Source organism: Scyliorhinus torazame, chromosome 19 (assembly GCF_047496885.1).
Source record: "Scyliorhinus torazame isolate Kashiwa2021f chromosome 19, sScyTor2.1, whole genome shotgun sequence".
Lineage (NCBI taxonomy): Eukaryota > Metazoa > Chordata > Chondrichthyes > Carcharhiniformes > Scyliorhinidae > Scyliorhinus > Scyliorhinus torazame.
The window spans coordinates 35,276,017-35,290,445 of NC_092725.1; the positions used below are offsets into that span (position 1 = coordinate 35,276,017).

General features: G+C 47.8%; 1 long non-coding RNA gene across 1 annotated transcript in view; it reads left to right on the forward strand.

Moving 5' to 3' along the window:
* LOC140395897 (uncharacterized) overlaps positions 1–13,943 on the forward strand; it is a 35,740-nt gene extending 21,797 nt beyond the window's left edge. The window contains exon 3 of the long non-coding RNA XR_011936375.1: positions 13,851–13,943. This is a non-coding gene — a long non-coding RNA (uncharacterized lncRNA). The remainder of the gene's footprint in view (positions 1–13,850) is intronic.
* Positions 13,944–14,429: the final 486 nt, after the last annotated feature.

Consider the following 14,429-nt stretch of genomic DNA (forward strand, 5'->3'; position numbering starts at 1 on the left):
TGGGTGGGTGTGTGTTCTGTGAGGATTGTGATGGGGTTTATTCCGGTTATGTAAGAAAAATACTGAACTGCGAGCAGGTGCCTTTCACAGGCCGAAAATCCTGCTCCACAGGATCCAAAAGTCTGGAGGCGTAAACCACGGGTCTTAACTGTTCGTGCCGTTCCTGGAGGAGCACGGCCGAAAGGGTGTGGTCTGTGCTAGCTATCTCTATAGCGCAAGGGGAAAGCGGGTCTGGAACTTGTAGTGCGGGGGCTGCAATGAGGGCTCTTTTCAAAGCATCCACAGCATCCGTATGCTGTGGAAGCCATTCCCAAGGGGCTCCTTTCTTTTCCGAGAGGGGTGCTGCCTTGCTGGCGAAACCGTCAATGTGGTTTCGGCAGTAGCCAACCAGTCCTAGAAACAACCGGACGGCTGAAACATTCTGGGGAAGGGGCAATTTGGCAATCAAGTCAATTTTTTTGTGCTCGATCTTGCGTTTACCGTGCGTGATAATTGTACCCATATATATCACTTTGTTTTCCAAAATCTGGGCCTTTTTGGGGTTTACTTTACAACCAATTTTCTGTAGGTGTTCCAGGAGTTCGGCCAGAAGCTCGTTGTGCTCTGCCTTGGTGTCTGTCTGCAGTAATAGGTCATCCACATACTGGACCAGACATTCGGGGCGGAACATTGCGATAATCCATTAGCCAGCTGTCGGTGGAAAATGGAGGGGGAGTTGTGGAATCCTTGTGGAAGACATGTCCACGTGTACTGCTGACCTTTAAAAGAGAAGGCAAATTTGTATTGGCACGCTTTTGCCAATGGAATGGACCAGAATCCGTTACTGATGTCCCAAACCGTAAAGTATTGTGAGTTGAGTCCCTGTTTGAGCATGGTCTCGGGACTTGTGGCTATCGTGGGGGCTGCTGCGGGGGTGACTTTGTTGAGTTCCCGGTAATCGATGGTCAGTCGCCATGATCCATCGGGCTTTCTCACTGGCTTAATCAGGGCCTTATTAGTAGGGGCTATTGATCGAAGTACGCCCTGCTCTAATAAGCTGTCGATCACTTTTGAGATTTCTCCCTCTGCCTCTTGGGGACATCCCTATTGCTTTTGGGGTCTAGGGTCAGGTCCTGTGATTTGAACGGAACCAGTCATCCGGCCACAGTCGTCTTTGTGGGTCGCGAATGCTGTCCTGTGCTTCTGCAGAACGGTCCTAACCTGTTGTCTGTGCAAATTGTGGTTGGATCAAACCAAAATTCACGGACTGCGCTAATCTTGTTGGCGTATTCGCCTATTGTGAGCATTGCGGGGGCTCTTGTGGATTTTGCCATTCTCCAGACACACTGGTTTACTGGATCAAAGGACAAGTTGTGGGAGTTCATAAAGTCAATTCCCAAAATGTGTTCTGCTGTGTGGGGCAGGTCGACTAAGACGATGGGGTGCTTGGTGGTGATGTTGCCGATTTGAATGGGTACAGGGGCTGTGATGTGTCCCTGCTGTGAGTGGCCTGTAAAGCCGCTGAGGGTAATGGTGGCTGTACTGGGCCACGTGTCTTTCTGGAATATGGTGCAGGAATTGATTGTGGTGCAGGACCCTCCTGTGTCCCAGAGAAATTCGATGGGCTGCCCCCGTATCGTTGCTGCAACTACTGGTCAGCCGGACCTATACCAAAGGGTGTCGCAGACCCAACTGGGGGAGCCCGAACACCGTCAGTCTGTTCCGTTCAGGTCCGTCTGGTCTGAACGGGTGCTCACACTCTGTATGGGCTCTGTCCTATTCTTATTCATAGTGCCTGCCTGCTGGGCTCTCTGTGGCTTTCCTGGGGCATTGCATTCTCGTGCAAAGTGTCCTAACTGTCCACAGTTGTAACACTCCTGTGGCTTTTGTGGGAGGATGTTCCTGCCTTCGTTCACCCACGTGGCGTTCTGGTGCGTTTTCATTGCTTGGATGTCTGCTTCTGCCTGCTGTTCCTCGGGTTTCCTAACTGCAGGTTTGTTTTGAACAGACTGCTCCCAGGTGCGGGACATTCTTTTTAAAACCCATTTCTCATTGTGGGCTTCCTCTGAGGGGTCATAATTCGTACAGGCTTTTTGTCCTGCCTCTGTGGCATGGGAGATAAGGGTGCGGGCCCATTAGCCCATACTGTCTTGGGACAAATGGGCACGTTCTAAATTTCCAAAAACTGCCGTGAAATGAATCCACAGGCGTCCAGCAAACGCTGTGGGGTGTTCTGTCTTTTTCTGCCTGCACTTATTCAGGCCTTCTACGGGGTCACCTCTGTTGTAGCCGGTCACGTCTAGGATCGCTGCGTGCATCTCTGCTAGGGTGCCTCCTCCTACATTCTGTGGGTCGGGAAGGGCTGCTACGACCGAAGGATCTAAGCTCAAAACTGTGAGCTTCACGTGCTCACGCTCGTCCAGGCCGTACATGGTCGCCTACTGCTTTACTCTAGCAAAGAAGTGGTGGGGGTCTGAGGTGGGGAGGAATGGTGTGATTTTCTCGCACCCGTCCCGTAATTGGGTCACGGTTAAGGGGGTGGTGTACAGGAATTCCGTGTCTCCTTCCGATGTGACTGTGCGGTGGGTGGTTACTGGATTCATTGGTGCCTGAATTATCTGCTCTGTGGGGGGTTGGGGCACTTTTCTCTTCTGGGGTTTTCCTTGCGCACATGTTCCCTAACATATCTATGTGCAGTCTCATTTAATTCTTCGAAATCCGGGCCGTCTTCTGTATCTAACTGGGATCCAAAGGTGCTCTGGAACCCATTCTGAATTGAAAGTAAAGATTGTAGTTCTGCAATCTGCTTCCGGCACTTATGCGTGATCTAGTGAGCTTTGTCTGTGCTCTGTGGTGGTAGTATGGAGTGCTCATAATGCTGCTTTCAGGTCGCTACACTGCCTTTGCAATGCCTCTACCTGTTTCTCTGTTTCTTCCTTACCAGGACTGCATGTTGCGTGTCCTGATAGGCCTTTTCATACTGTGTCTGGAAGCTGCTTAGGTGCGCCAGACAAGACTGGTGTGCCCACTTGGCATCATCCACCTCTCCGTACTTTGCTGCTAACTTCCTTCTTAATTCTAGGTTCTCTTTCTCTATCTCAACAGATCGACGTTACTCATTCGATGTGTCTCCTCTCTCTCTTTACGGAGCATCCGAACGATCTCCTCTGTGCCTCGCAATTGTGCCAAACAGGACACGATTACCATCGGCTTGCGAGCTTTTCCCACGCTTTCCTTATGGATTTCGCTCAGGTTCTCCCACCAAGTATGTCCAAGAGTCCCGGGACATGTTTCCTCATTTTCACAGAATTTGCTCCAAAGGGGCCATCCTTTCCCTTTGAGGTACTTTCTGATTTCCTCTTCCCAAACATGACACTGTCCTACTCTACTGCTGGTCGTTGCGACCACGAATTTTTCGGGGTTCATGAGGCTTTGCATTGCCTGCATTGCCATCTTTCCTCTCTAAATACTTCTCTTAAAATTTGGAACAAGAGGTATTAAGGCAGTTTTGTTGCAACAAAAATCAATCAGTGTTACCTTATAGCCCTGTTAGTAACGCATGCATTCACACACTTCCGAATTATGAGGATTGATCAGAACTACTTGAACACTTGTGGTTTTTCTGTTAACAATTGGATTTCTAATTCAAATTTTTCGGTTCTCCCGGAGTGGAGCGGAGTCCCGAGCCACTTCTCGATCGGGTCCCATCAGGATGTCGCCAGTAATATGTTGCTAACTTTTGGTTGGCTCTTAAATAGTAATTTGCTCTGTTTGTTTAACCTTCGCTCTAGAGTCGCCGGGTATCTTTATGATACAGCCACGAGGTTCAAGTTCAAGGAATTATCAATAACTCAACACATCAATTAGTAAGATTCAAATCAAAACACATTTATTATACACAATAAATCACTACTCATGCATAAACTCTACTTTCTAGGCTATTCCTATCACTAAAAGGCCTATACGTAGCTTCGGACTGGCCCACCAGGTCAGGGAACAAATGGCCTTTCATTCAGGTCCTGAGTCTGCAGGATTCAAAAGACGGCATCGACTGGTAGCTAGGTGCGCCTATCTCGTAGCCAGCGTTGACTTGAGACTTACTTGGTTGGCGGCAGCTTAGACAGGTCACTCTCACGGGTTGATTCAAGTTGCTGAGTGACCCTGCCAAAGAAGGCCGATTTGAACTTGGGGGTTTTACTTTATAGTCCGCAGGGGCCTCCTGCCCTTTGGGGCGGACCCCGTACCTGGTCCCAAGTGATTGGACTGCATTCCGATCACTTGGATCGATTTCTCTAATACTGGAGTTCCCTGATCGTTGGGCGGTCCCTTAATGTCCGTTGGCCTTCCTTTGTCTTGGCTCCTGCTGGCGCCGAGGAGTCTGGCTTGGCTTTATTCACCTCAACTGTTGCCATTGTGCCCTGGAATTGCTCATTACTATGCAGATGGCTGCTGGTTTCAGTGCTGCCTGGTTCCTTACAGGTTCCTTACAATACACATGATTTCTGTATTTGCTCGTCACTTGGATCGATTTTTCCAATACTGGAGTTCCCTGATCGTTGGGCGGTCCCTTAATGTCCGTTGGCCTTCCTTTGTCTTGGCTCCTGCTGGCACCAAGGAGTCTGGCTTGGCTTTATTCACCTTAACTGTTGCCATTGTGTCTTGGAATCGCTCATTACTATGCAGATGGCTGCTGGTTTCCGTGCTGCCCTGTTGTTTTGCAGGTTCCAATATACATGATTTCTGTATTTGCTCGTCTTTGCCTGTGTTGGCTGAATTTCCCTTCAGCTTTTGCGGTTCTCCATTTTAAGTCGGGAAGTGGCCAACTCAAATTAAGCTTTTTGGGTAGAGTTTCTGATTAAAAAGTGGACAGCTACGTTGCTAGGTATTTATTAGCGACCCATCGATAGTCAGCAGGAAATTGAGAAGCAAATGTGATTTCAATATGCGGAAGGATGTAAAAATATATGAGGATAATTATATTAAGTGATTTCAACTTTCCCAAAATTAATTGGGATAACCATCATGTTAAGGGCTGAGATGGAGTTGAGTTCTTAAAATTTATACAGGAGAACCTTTTAGCTCAATATGTAGAGGATCCAGAGCAGCACGGTGGCGCAATGGCTTAGCCCTGTTGCCTTACGGAGCCGAGGTCCCAGGTTCGATCCCGGCTCTGGGTCACCTTGAACCTGTGCCCCCTTGTAATTTATAATTGCACCCTTGGAGAAGCCTCTGACTATCCGCCCTGTCTGTGTACCATCTCATAATTGTGTAGACCTCTTTCAGGCATACCCTCAGCTTCCGTCTTTCCAGTGAACACATTCCTAGTTTAATCAATCGCTCCTCATAGCCAGCACCCTCAAGACCAGGCAACATCCTGGTGAACCTTCTTTGTACTCTCTTCAAAGCTTCCACATCCTTCTGATAATGTGATGACCAGAACTGCACGCAATACTCCAAATGCGGCCTAACCAAGGTTTTATAGCTGCAACATGATTTCCAAACTCCTGTACTCAATGCCCTGGCTGATGAATGCAAGCATGCCAAATGCATTCTTAATCACCTTGGCCACCTGTGTTACCACTTTTAGGGAACTGTGGATCTGCACGCCCAGATCCCTCTATATGTTAATATTTACAGTATAATTCATACCTAGATTTGATCCTCCAAAATGTATCACCTCGCATTTGTCCGGATTAAACTCCATCTGCCATTTATGAGCCCACGTCTCCAATCTATCTATATTCTGTTGTATCGTCTGACAATCCTTGGTACTATGAGCAACTCCGCCAAGCTGTGTGTCATCCAGTAAGGATGGTAAAATGCTACACATAATTCTGGGTAATGAAGCCGGACAGCCGGTTGATGAGTTGGTGGAGGAGTATTTTAGTGATAGCAACCACAAAGCGCTTAAATTTAAACTTGTTATGGACAAAGAAGTAGACTAGCTGCAAAAAAAGGTTTTGGATTGTGGGAGAGTAGAATTTAACAAAATACGGTAGGATATGGCCAAGATAGACTGGATTTGAATTTATGGGACATTGGCAGTGTTGTGTTGGGTGTTCTGGATCCGTGGAACACATGCAGGTCACCAACACTTGAAATAGTGCAACACTATTTTATTGAATCATTAACTGTTTAACATACTCTGACTGTGTTAATACGATACTAGCTTCAACTAAAGATCTTTGCCTTGTCCTAACCAGCCGATGCACTCAGCACATGGAGAATCTCTGTGTTGCAGGCTGTGAGCTCTGTCCTCCTAACTAGCTGCAACTTGAATGAGTGGGAACTCTGATGCCCGCTGTCTTTTTAGTGCGTGTGATCTAACTGGTGATTGGCTGCGGTGTTGTGTGTGTTGATTGGTCCCACTGTATGTCCATCAATGTGTGTCTGCACCATGATATACTGGTGCATATTATGACATCCCCCTTTTATAAAAAAATGTACCTGTGTGGCAATAAATAGTGTGTGGTGAGAATGTCCCTGACTACGTGTGTGTGAAATATTTACAGGACTATGTACATGAGAATTAAGCTATTTACATGGGAAGGTACCTGGTGCAGAAAAACAGTATGTCACGAGAATAACGAGGTGAACACTATATACAAACCATATAAACGATTAAATGGAAGAACAGAACAAATCAGAAAGTCCATAAGTCCACAAAGTTCACAAATTAAGTATCTGAGGTGGGCGACGAATTCTGGTTGACCACCTCAAGGGTGGGTCGGGAGCCGCTGGCCGAGGAGCGGGCTGGACTGCATCAGAGTGAGGAGGATGCAGAGTGACCGGGATCTCTGCATAGTCCATCGCAGGGTCAGCAGGAGAGCGAGGCGACAGTGGAGGATCACGTAGCGAGCGCGGAACGAGACGAAGGGCACATCGATTGCGGCGCAGAATGGAGCCATACGGTAGACGAACCAGGAACGAGCGGGGGGCCGCCTGCCAAAGGACCACAGCGGTTGCAGACCAGCCACCGTCCGGAAGATGGATGCGGACACTGTCATCTGGAGCCAGAGCAGGGAGATCAGCTGCACGGGAGTCATGAGCCGCCTTGTGCCGTGCACGAGACAGCTGCATCCGTCGAAGTACCGGAACGTGGTCGAGGTCTGGGACATGAATGGATGGCACCGTCATCCTCAGCGTGTGACCCATGAGCAGCTGGGCTGGCGACAGGCCAGTGGAAAGTGGGGCGGAGCGATTGGCCAGCAAGGCGAGGTAGAAATCAGACCCAGCATCGGCAGCCTTGCAGAGGAGCAGTTTGACTATGTGGACGCCCTTCTCTGCTTTGCCATTGGATTGGGGGTACAGGGGACTGGATGTCACATGTGCAAAATTGTACCGCCTGGCAAAGTTGGACCATTCCTGGCTGGCGAAGCAGGGGCAATTGTCCGACATCCCCGTGAGTGGGATGCCGTGTCGAGCAAAGGTGTCCTTACAGGCACGGATGACTGCAGACGATGTGATGTCGTGCAACCGTATCACCTCCGGGTAATTTGAAAAGTAGTCCACAATCAGGATATAGTCTCGACCCAGCGCATGGAATAGGTCAATGCCCACCTTGGTCCAAGGTGACGTGACCAACTCATGGGGCTGCAGGGTCTCACGTGGTTGGGCCGGCTGGAAGCGCTGACTGGTGGGGCAGCACTCTGTTGGCTATGTCGTCATTAATGCCGGGCCAGTACACTGTCTCTCGGGCCCGTCGGCGGCACTTTTCCACACCAAGGTGGCCCTCGTGTAGCTGTTCCAGGACGAGCTGGCGCATGCTATGCGGGATGACAATGCGGTCCAGTTTCAGAAGAACCCCATCTACTACCGCCAGATCATCTCTGACATTATAGAACTGAGGGCATTGGCCCTTGAGCCACCCATCTGTTAGGTGGCGCATGACACGCTGTAGCAAAGGGTCAGCCGCGTCTCGCGGCGAATTTGGACGAGGCATTCATCCGTGGCAGGTAGATTGGAGGCCACATGGGCGTCAACCTGGCAGACAAATCCAGCTGGGTCACACGGAGTGCCCTGGAGAGAGCGTCGGCAATGATGAGGTCTTTGCCTGGGGTGTATACCAGCTGGACATCATATCACCGGAGCTTGAGAAGAATGCGCTGGAGGCGAGGCGTCATGTCGTTCAAGTCTTTCTGTATTATATTGACCAGCGGGCAATGGTCGGTCTCGACGGTGAATTGAGGAAACCCGTACACATAATCGTGAAACTTAACCACACCGGTCAGAAGGCCCAGGCACTCCTTTTCTATCTGCGCATAGCGCTGTTCCATGGGGTCATGGAACGTGACGCATATGCAACGGGGTCCCATGATGAAGCCTCATCATGTTGCAGGAGCACGGCCCCAATGTCGGATTGGCTGGCATCGGTCGAAATTTTGGTCTCTTTTGCTGGATCAAAGAAAGCTAAGACCGGGGCCGTGGTGAGTTTGGTTTTGAGTTCTCTCCATTCACGCTCGTGGGAAGGGAGCCATTGGAAGTCTGTCGTCTTCCTGCCCAGTTTCCTGAGAGCAGTGGTATGAGAGACGAGGTTAGGACTGACTTCCCTAAAAATTTGACCATGCCCAGAAATCGGAGGACCGCCTTCTTGTCCTCTGTCACTCTCATGGCTGTGCTAGCAGCAACTTGTTCGCATCCGGCTGCACACCAAACTGGGAGATGTGGTCCCCGACGAACTTGAGTTCCGTCTGACCAAAAGAGCGTTTGGCCCTGTTGAGGCGGAGGCCATGCTCACTTATGCGTTTGAACACACGCTGGGGGCGACTGACGTGTTCCTGCGGGGTGGTGGACCAAATGATTATGTCATCGACATAGACACGAACACCTTCAATGCCTTCCATCATTTGTTCCGTGATCCTATGGAACACTTCTGAAGCAGATATGATCCCAAACGGCCTCCTGTTGTAGCAATATCTACCAAAGGGGGTATTGAATGTACACAGTTTCCTGCTGGATTTGTCGAGCTGGATTTGCCAGAATACTTTTGAAGCGTCGAGTTTGGTGAAGAGCTTGGCGCGAGCCATCTTGCATGTGATCTCTTCGCGCTTCGGAATTGTATAATGCTCCCTCATGATATTGCGATTCAGATCCTTGGGATCAATGCAAATTCTCAATTCGCCGGAAGACTTTTTTACACAAACCATGGAACTGACCCAGTCGGTTGGTTCCGTGACTCTGGAGATCACTCCTTGGTCTTGGAGGTCCTGCAGCTGCTGCTTGAGGCGGTCCTTAAGGGGTGCTGGGACCCTGCGAGGTTCATGCACCACAGGCGTGGCGTTCTGTTTCAATAAGATCTTGTAGGTTTTTGGGAGCGTTCCCATACCTTCGAAGACGTTGTGGTGCTGGTCGATGATGGCGCCGAGTTGCGCCCTGAAGTCAGCGTCCTGAAAGGCAGAGGTGTCATCAGGAGAGAGAGAGTGAACTCTCTGAACTAGGTTCAACAGCTTGCATGCCTGCGCGCCAAGCAGGGGGGCTTTCAAGGAGCCCACCATTTCAAAAGGAAGGATGGCTTTGCGTGACCTGTGTGTCACTTCAAGTTGGCACGAGCCGCTAGCAGCAATGCCATTGCCATTATAATCCAATAGCTGGCAGGCTGATGGAGGGATGGCAGGTGTGACACGAAGGCTTTGGACCATGTCAGACCATGCAATGAGATTGGCAGAGGCACCAGTGTCCAGGCGGAATCGTATTTGGCACCGGTTGACCGTCAGGGTGGCACACCACTCATCGTCTGGATCGATGCTGTATACCGACAGCGGCTGGTGTCTTTGCTTTGGGGACAGCCTGTTTTTCGTCACGACAGCGACTCGAAAAGGAGCCTTTGGGTCCTCGGTGTCACTGGTGTGTGGGAGGTCGGAATCGGACTCGGTGACGGTGGGTTGAATTGCCCGGACATTCCTGCGAGGCTGGCTGAAGCGATATGAATTGGCAGGCTGAGCTGCTCGGCAGCAGGCAGCATAGTGGCCAAGTCTGCCACATCGTAGGCATTTTCGAGATTTGGCAGGGCATTGCCGTTTTAAATGGGCGGAGCCACAGTTGCCGCACGTCGTAGCGTCAGCGGTGCGGTCGTGCGTGGTGCACGCCTGCGCATTACGTTCTTCAACGTCGCCGTCCCCTCCTTTTGTGCGCGAAAAGCACGCAAAATGGCCACCCTCATCCAGGCTGAGGCCCTGGAATTACTCAATCACTTGGATCTGTTCTGCCTCATGGGGACCTTGCCGCGCCGTTTCAGCTGCTTGGATGTGGGAATACCAACTCGTGGTGTTTTCGTGTAAGACACAGGTCTCAATGGCGGTCGCTAGGCTGTGCTGCTTTACTTTGAGGAGCTGCTGTCGTAGAGGGTCCGACTGAACACCTAAAACCATCTGGTCGAGTATCATGGAGTCGGAGGTGCAAGACTGCGCAAGTATGCGGACGTGCGTGGGAAAGAATTGGAAAGGTTCATCCTTACCCTGCAAACGCTGTTGGAACACGGAGCGCTCAAAACTTTCATTCAACTCTATGCTGCAGTGAGTGTCAAACTTGAGGAGGACCGTCTTGAACTTAGTTTTATCTTCATCATCCACAAAGGTGAGAGAATTGAAAATGTGGATGGCATGGTCTCCGGCCGTGGAGAGGAGGAGAGCAATCTTCCTGGTATCCGAGGCGTCCTCCCTGTCTGTGGCCTCGAGGAAGAGCTGGAAGCGCTGTTTGAATATCTTCCAGTTGGCCCCTAGGTTGCCAGCAATGCGGATCGGCGGCGGCTGGCTGATGTTGTCTATGTTGCAGGATGACGGAATGCTGGCAGAAGGCAGATCACTTGCAGTGTTAAACGTTTTAATTACCATTGTATGAAGAGTCAATAGTCCTGTTCCTTTTCACCTAACACCATTTATTTCACTTCCACAGCCTCTGCACAAAACTCTTAACAACACACCACCTCCCACAAGGGCCACCTGAAGCCCCTTTACCTATCAGTGTCAATCATTGGATACTTAACATAAATGAAACAACTAATTGCAATGTCTCATAATGCATTACTTTACTCTGAACCCATTACTTAACGGTCTCCCCTTCCTTGGAGAAAAAAAATAATTAGGTGAAAACAAAATTTAAAGAAACTCAAAAACACGCACACAATATCCCCCCTTCTTTTTTTCAAATTTTTTTTGTTTTGAAAAAATAAAATCACAGAAACAGGCGCCCTTCATTAACAATATCCGAAAGTTAAATTTCTGTCACTATCTGAGATATATAAAAGGCCATATTCACCGCCTCTACAAAGCTTAACGTCTCAGCAGCCAAAGTGCTTTTGACCACTTTCCTTATTTTCTTTGTTTCCCACACAAGAGGACAACATTTACCATTGTTCCCCAAGAGGAAAATTATAAAACCTCCTGTGCTTGATTTGTATAGGACGCATCACTATAAACTATGAATTTCAAGTGCCTAAGGTCACCTAAAACCGTGAACCTCAAAACACACTCCTGCATTTTTAGTTTGGCCAAACGCTTTATTTACTCTTATTATGTCTTCAACATTGGGATCATTCATTTTTGTACTCCACTCTAAGACATCAAAACTCATGTCCGGTCTAGTCTGTCTACCTAACCAATTCAGTTGCCCAATTATACTTTGCAGTTGCTCTTTTTCCATCTTTGAAACCTTGCATCTTTTTGTGAAAACCCGGCCACAACTAATTGCGATTGGGCTGATGCTTTCCAAATAAGATTGCTGATGTAAAGGTGACCCTAACTTTGTCCGATTTCCAGTCCAATATATGTATATGCACCGGAAGCCTGACTTCCGACCTTGAATATTTTTCTCAAACCAGAGATTACAAAAGCTTCAAAATCACTAGTCCCACCCCACAAAAATTATTTGACATGCATCATAAAGATGCCAGAAAGGTTCCCTTTATAGTGCCAGTAAAACATTACCGGATCTACTTTCAACTGGTAACAGCCTAACTTTAACAAAACTGACTTTACCGAAAAATACCAGACTCTAGATGCAACATTTAAACCACATACACATTTGTTCAACTTCCAGATTACCCTTTTCTGTGTTAACTGCTTCTTTAGGAGGACGGAGAAAAATGTCTCTCTGGAGCTGATGCCCCTGCAAGAAGGCAGCTGTTATATCTATAGATTTGCATTCCCATGCCTTTGTGGCTAAATGAAGATCTTTAAAATTAACCTTTCCTGCTGAAGGTGAATCTACCCTTAAATCCTGATCTTCTAAGCTTTCTTCAAATCCCCTTGCCACAAGCCTGGCCTTTGCCTTATAAGTTCCACCCGGAAGAACCTTTTCCGTGCAAATCCATTTGTGGGACAGAGCTCTTTGGCCCTTTTCCGGTACTTCCATGTATACCCCAAATTCACTCCAACTATGCAGTTCTTGCTGTTTAGCATCTTTGATAACTTTTCATATAATTTATTGGAAGGCACCATAATCTCACGTGCTTGTGGGCTTCTACTCCTATTAGTATTCGTAGTCTTACTCATGTTCCGAGACCTTGATAAACTACGTCCCTTCTCCCGCCTGGTAACTTGTTCTATACTGCTACTGCTTGATACTTCCGATCTGCTGTGGGATGTCCTTTCAACATTCTCGACCTTTTCCTGCAGACCTGTTCACTAACCGATGTACTATCTGAGTTGGCACTGCGTTCCTGTGACCTCCATTTTTGAACTTCGTGTTCCCAATCCATTGTCTTAACTCCCTCCCCTGAATGCTGTACATTCAACCAATGTTTATACTTTAAAGTGGCCTTTCCTGCTCTAATAACAATCGCATCCTTCCATTCAGGCAAGTATGTCACCTTTGTACCAACTTTTGGTAGTTGTCCTTTCGGAAAAATGGCCTGATCCCAGATCTTAAGGTCCACAGCCACAATGTTGTTAAAATCCCTGGCCAAAGGTAGGGTTACTATCGGTTGTGCTGGTGTCCTTCTGTACTTCCTACAAACTTCACAGCAATGACTAACCTGTTCTATCAGTTTAGTATAGTCTTCATCCCTTACCCCTGCATCCTTTAATACATTTTTCAGCCTCCGAGGAGACGGATGTGCAAATTGTCTATGCAGTTTTAATACAACAAGCTTTTTATCAGCGAAAGTCCCATTTTCAACTGCCATTAACACATCCTTAACCACCTACTTGAAATATTATTTTTCAGTAATGGAATACAATAGTGTCGCGACTGTGTAAATTGTAAGTCCACCGTCTTTCCAAAAACAGTTGCCTTATCCTGTTCCATATCCAGTTTCATGTGTGCTTTCTTCATCGGCGGTCTGCTCAGAAGCAAAGGTATCTCACTTGATACAACATCCGTGCTAATGAAATGATTCGCTCCGGCAATATTGCAAGGGATCATCACTCTTTTCACTAGGAGATTCACTAGGTTGATCCCAGAGTTGAGGGGATTAGATTATGACAAGAGGTTGAGTAGACTGGGACTGTACTCATTGGAGTTTAGAAGAATGCGGGGGGATCTTATTGAGACATATAAAATTATGAAGGGAATAGATAGGATAGATGCGGGCAGGTTGTTTCCACTGGTCGGGAAAAGCAGAACTAGGGGGCATAGCCTCAAAATAAGGGGAGGTAGATTTAGGATGGAGTGTAGGAGGAACTTCTTCACCCAAAGGGTTGTGAATCTCTGGAATTCCTTGCCCAGTGAAGCAGTTGAGGCTCCTTCTTTAAACGTTTTTAAGAAAAAGATAGATGCCTTTCTAAAGAATAAAGGGATTCGGGGATATGGTGTATGGGCCGGAGAGTGGAGCTGAGTCCACAAAGATCAGCCATGATATCATTGAATGGCGGAGCAGGCTCGAGGGGCCAGGTGGCCTACTCCTGTTCCTAGTTCTTATGTTCTTATGTTTTCAGCGACTTCAGAGAATTAACATCCCCAAATTGAATAGTCTTCCATGGAGAATTCCTCTATTTTCCGGAACTTATCAAATTCCGACCATGCTTCATACGCAGGTAATAAGTCATCTTTCTTGTAAATCTTATCCATATATTGTAATAGAGTCTCCAGACCTTCTTCTGAGTCTAATTCTTACAATTCCAGCTCAGAAAGCACTTTGTTTCGGATTTTACTGTCATAAGGTAGAGAAAGAGCCAATGCCATACCTTGTTTTCTCTTTCCCAAGGCAGTTACCTTAGTCCACATAACTACTGCACTTCTCCATTGGTCGTACGATTCCCTTTCAGAACATAAGGGGGGATAGTCATATCCAGCCATCTTTATCCTGGGTTCAGCCATGTATCTTTTTTTTTCTTCTCACTCACTCCTTGGTTTGATCAGGAAAAGTTGTATCTTTCAAACCTTCACATTTGCACAGCAACCATCCTCTGCTACCATTGTTAAATGTTTTAGTTACCGTTGTATGAAGAGTCAATATTTCATTGAATTTCACAGAATTTACACTGCAGAAGGAGGCCATTTGGCCCATCGAGTCT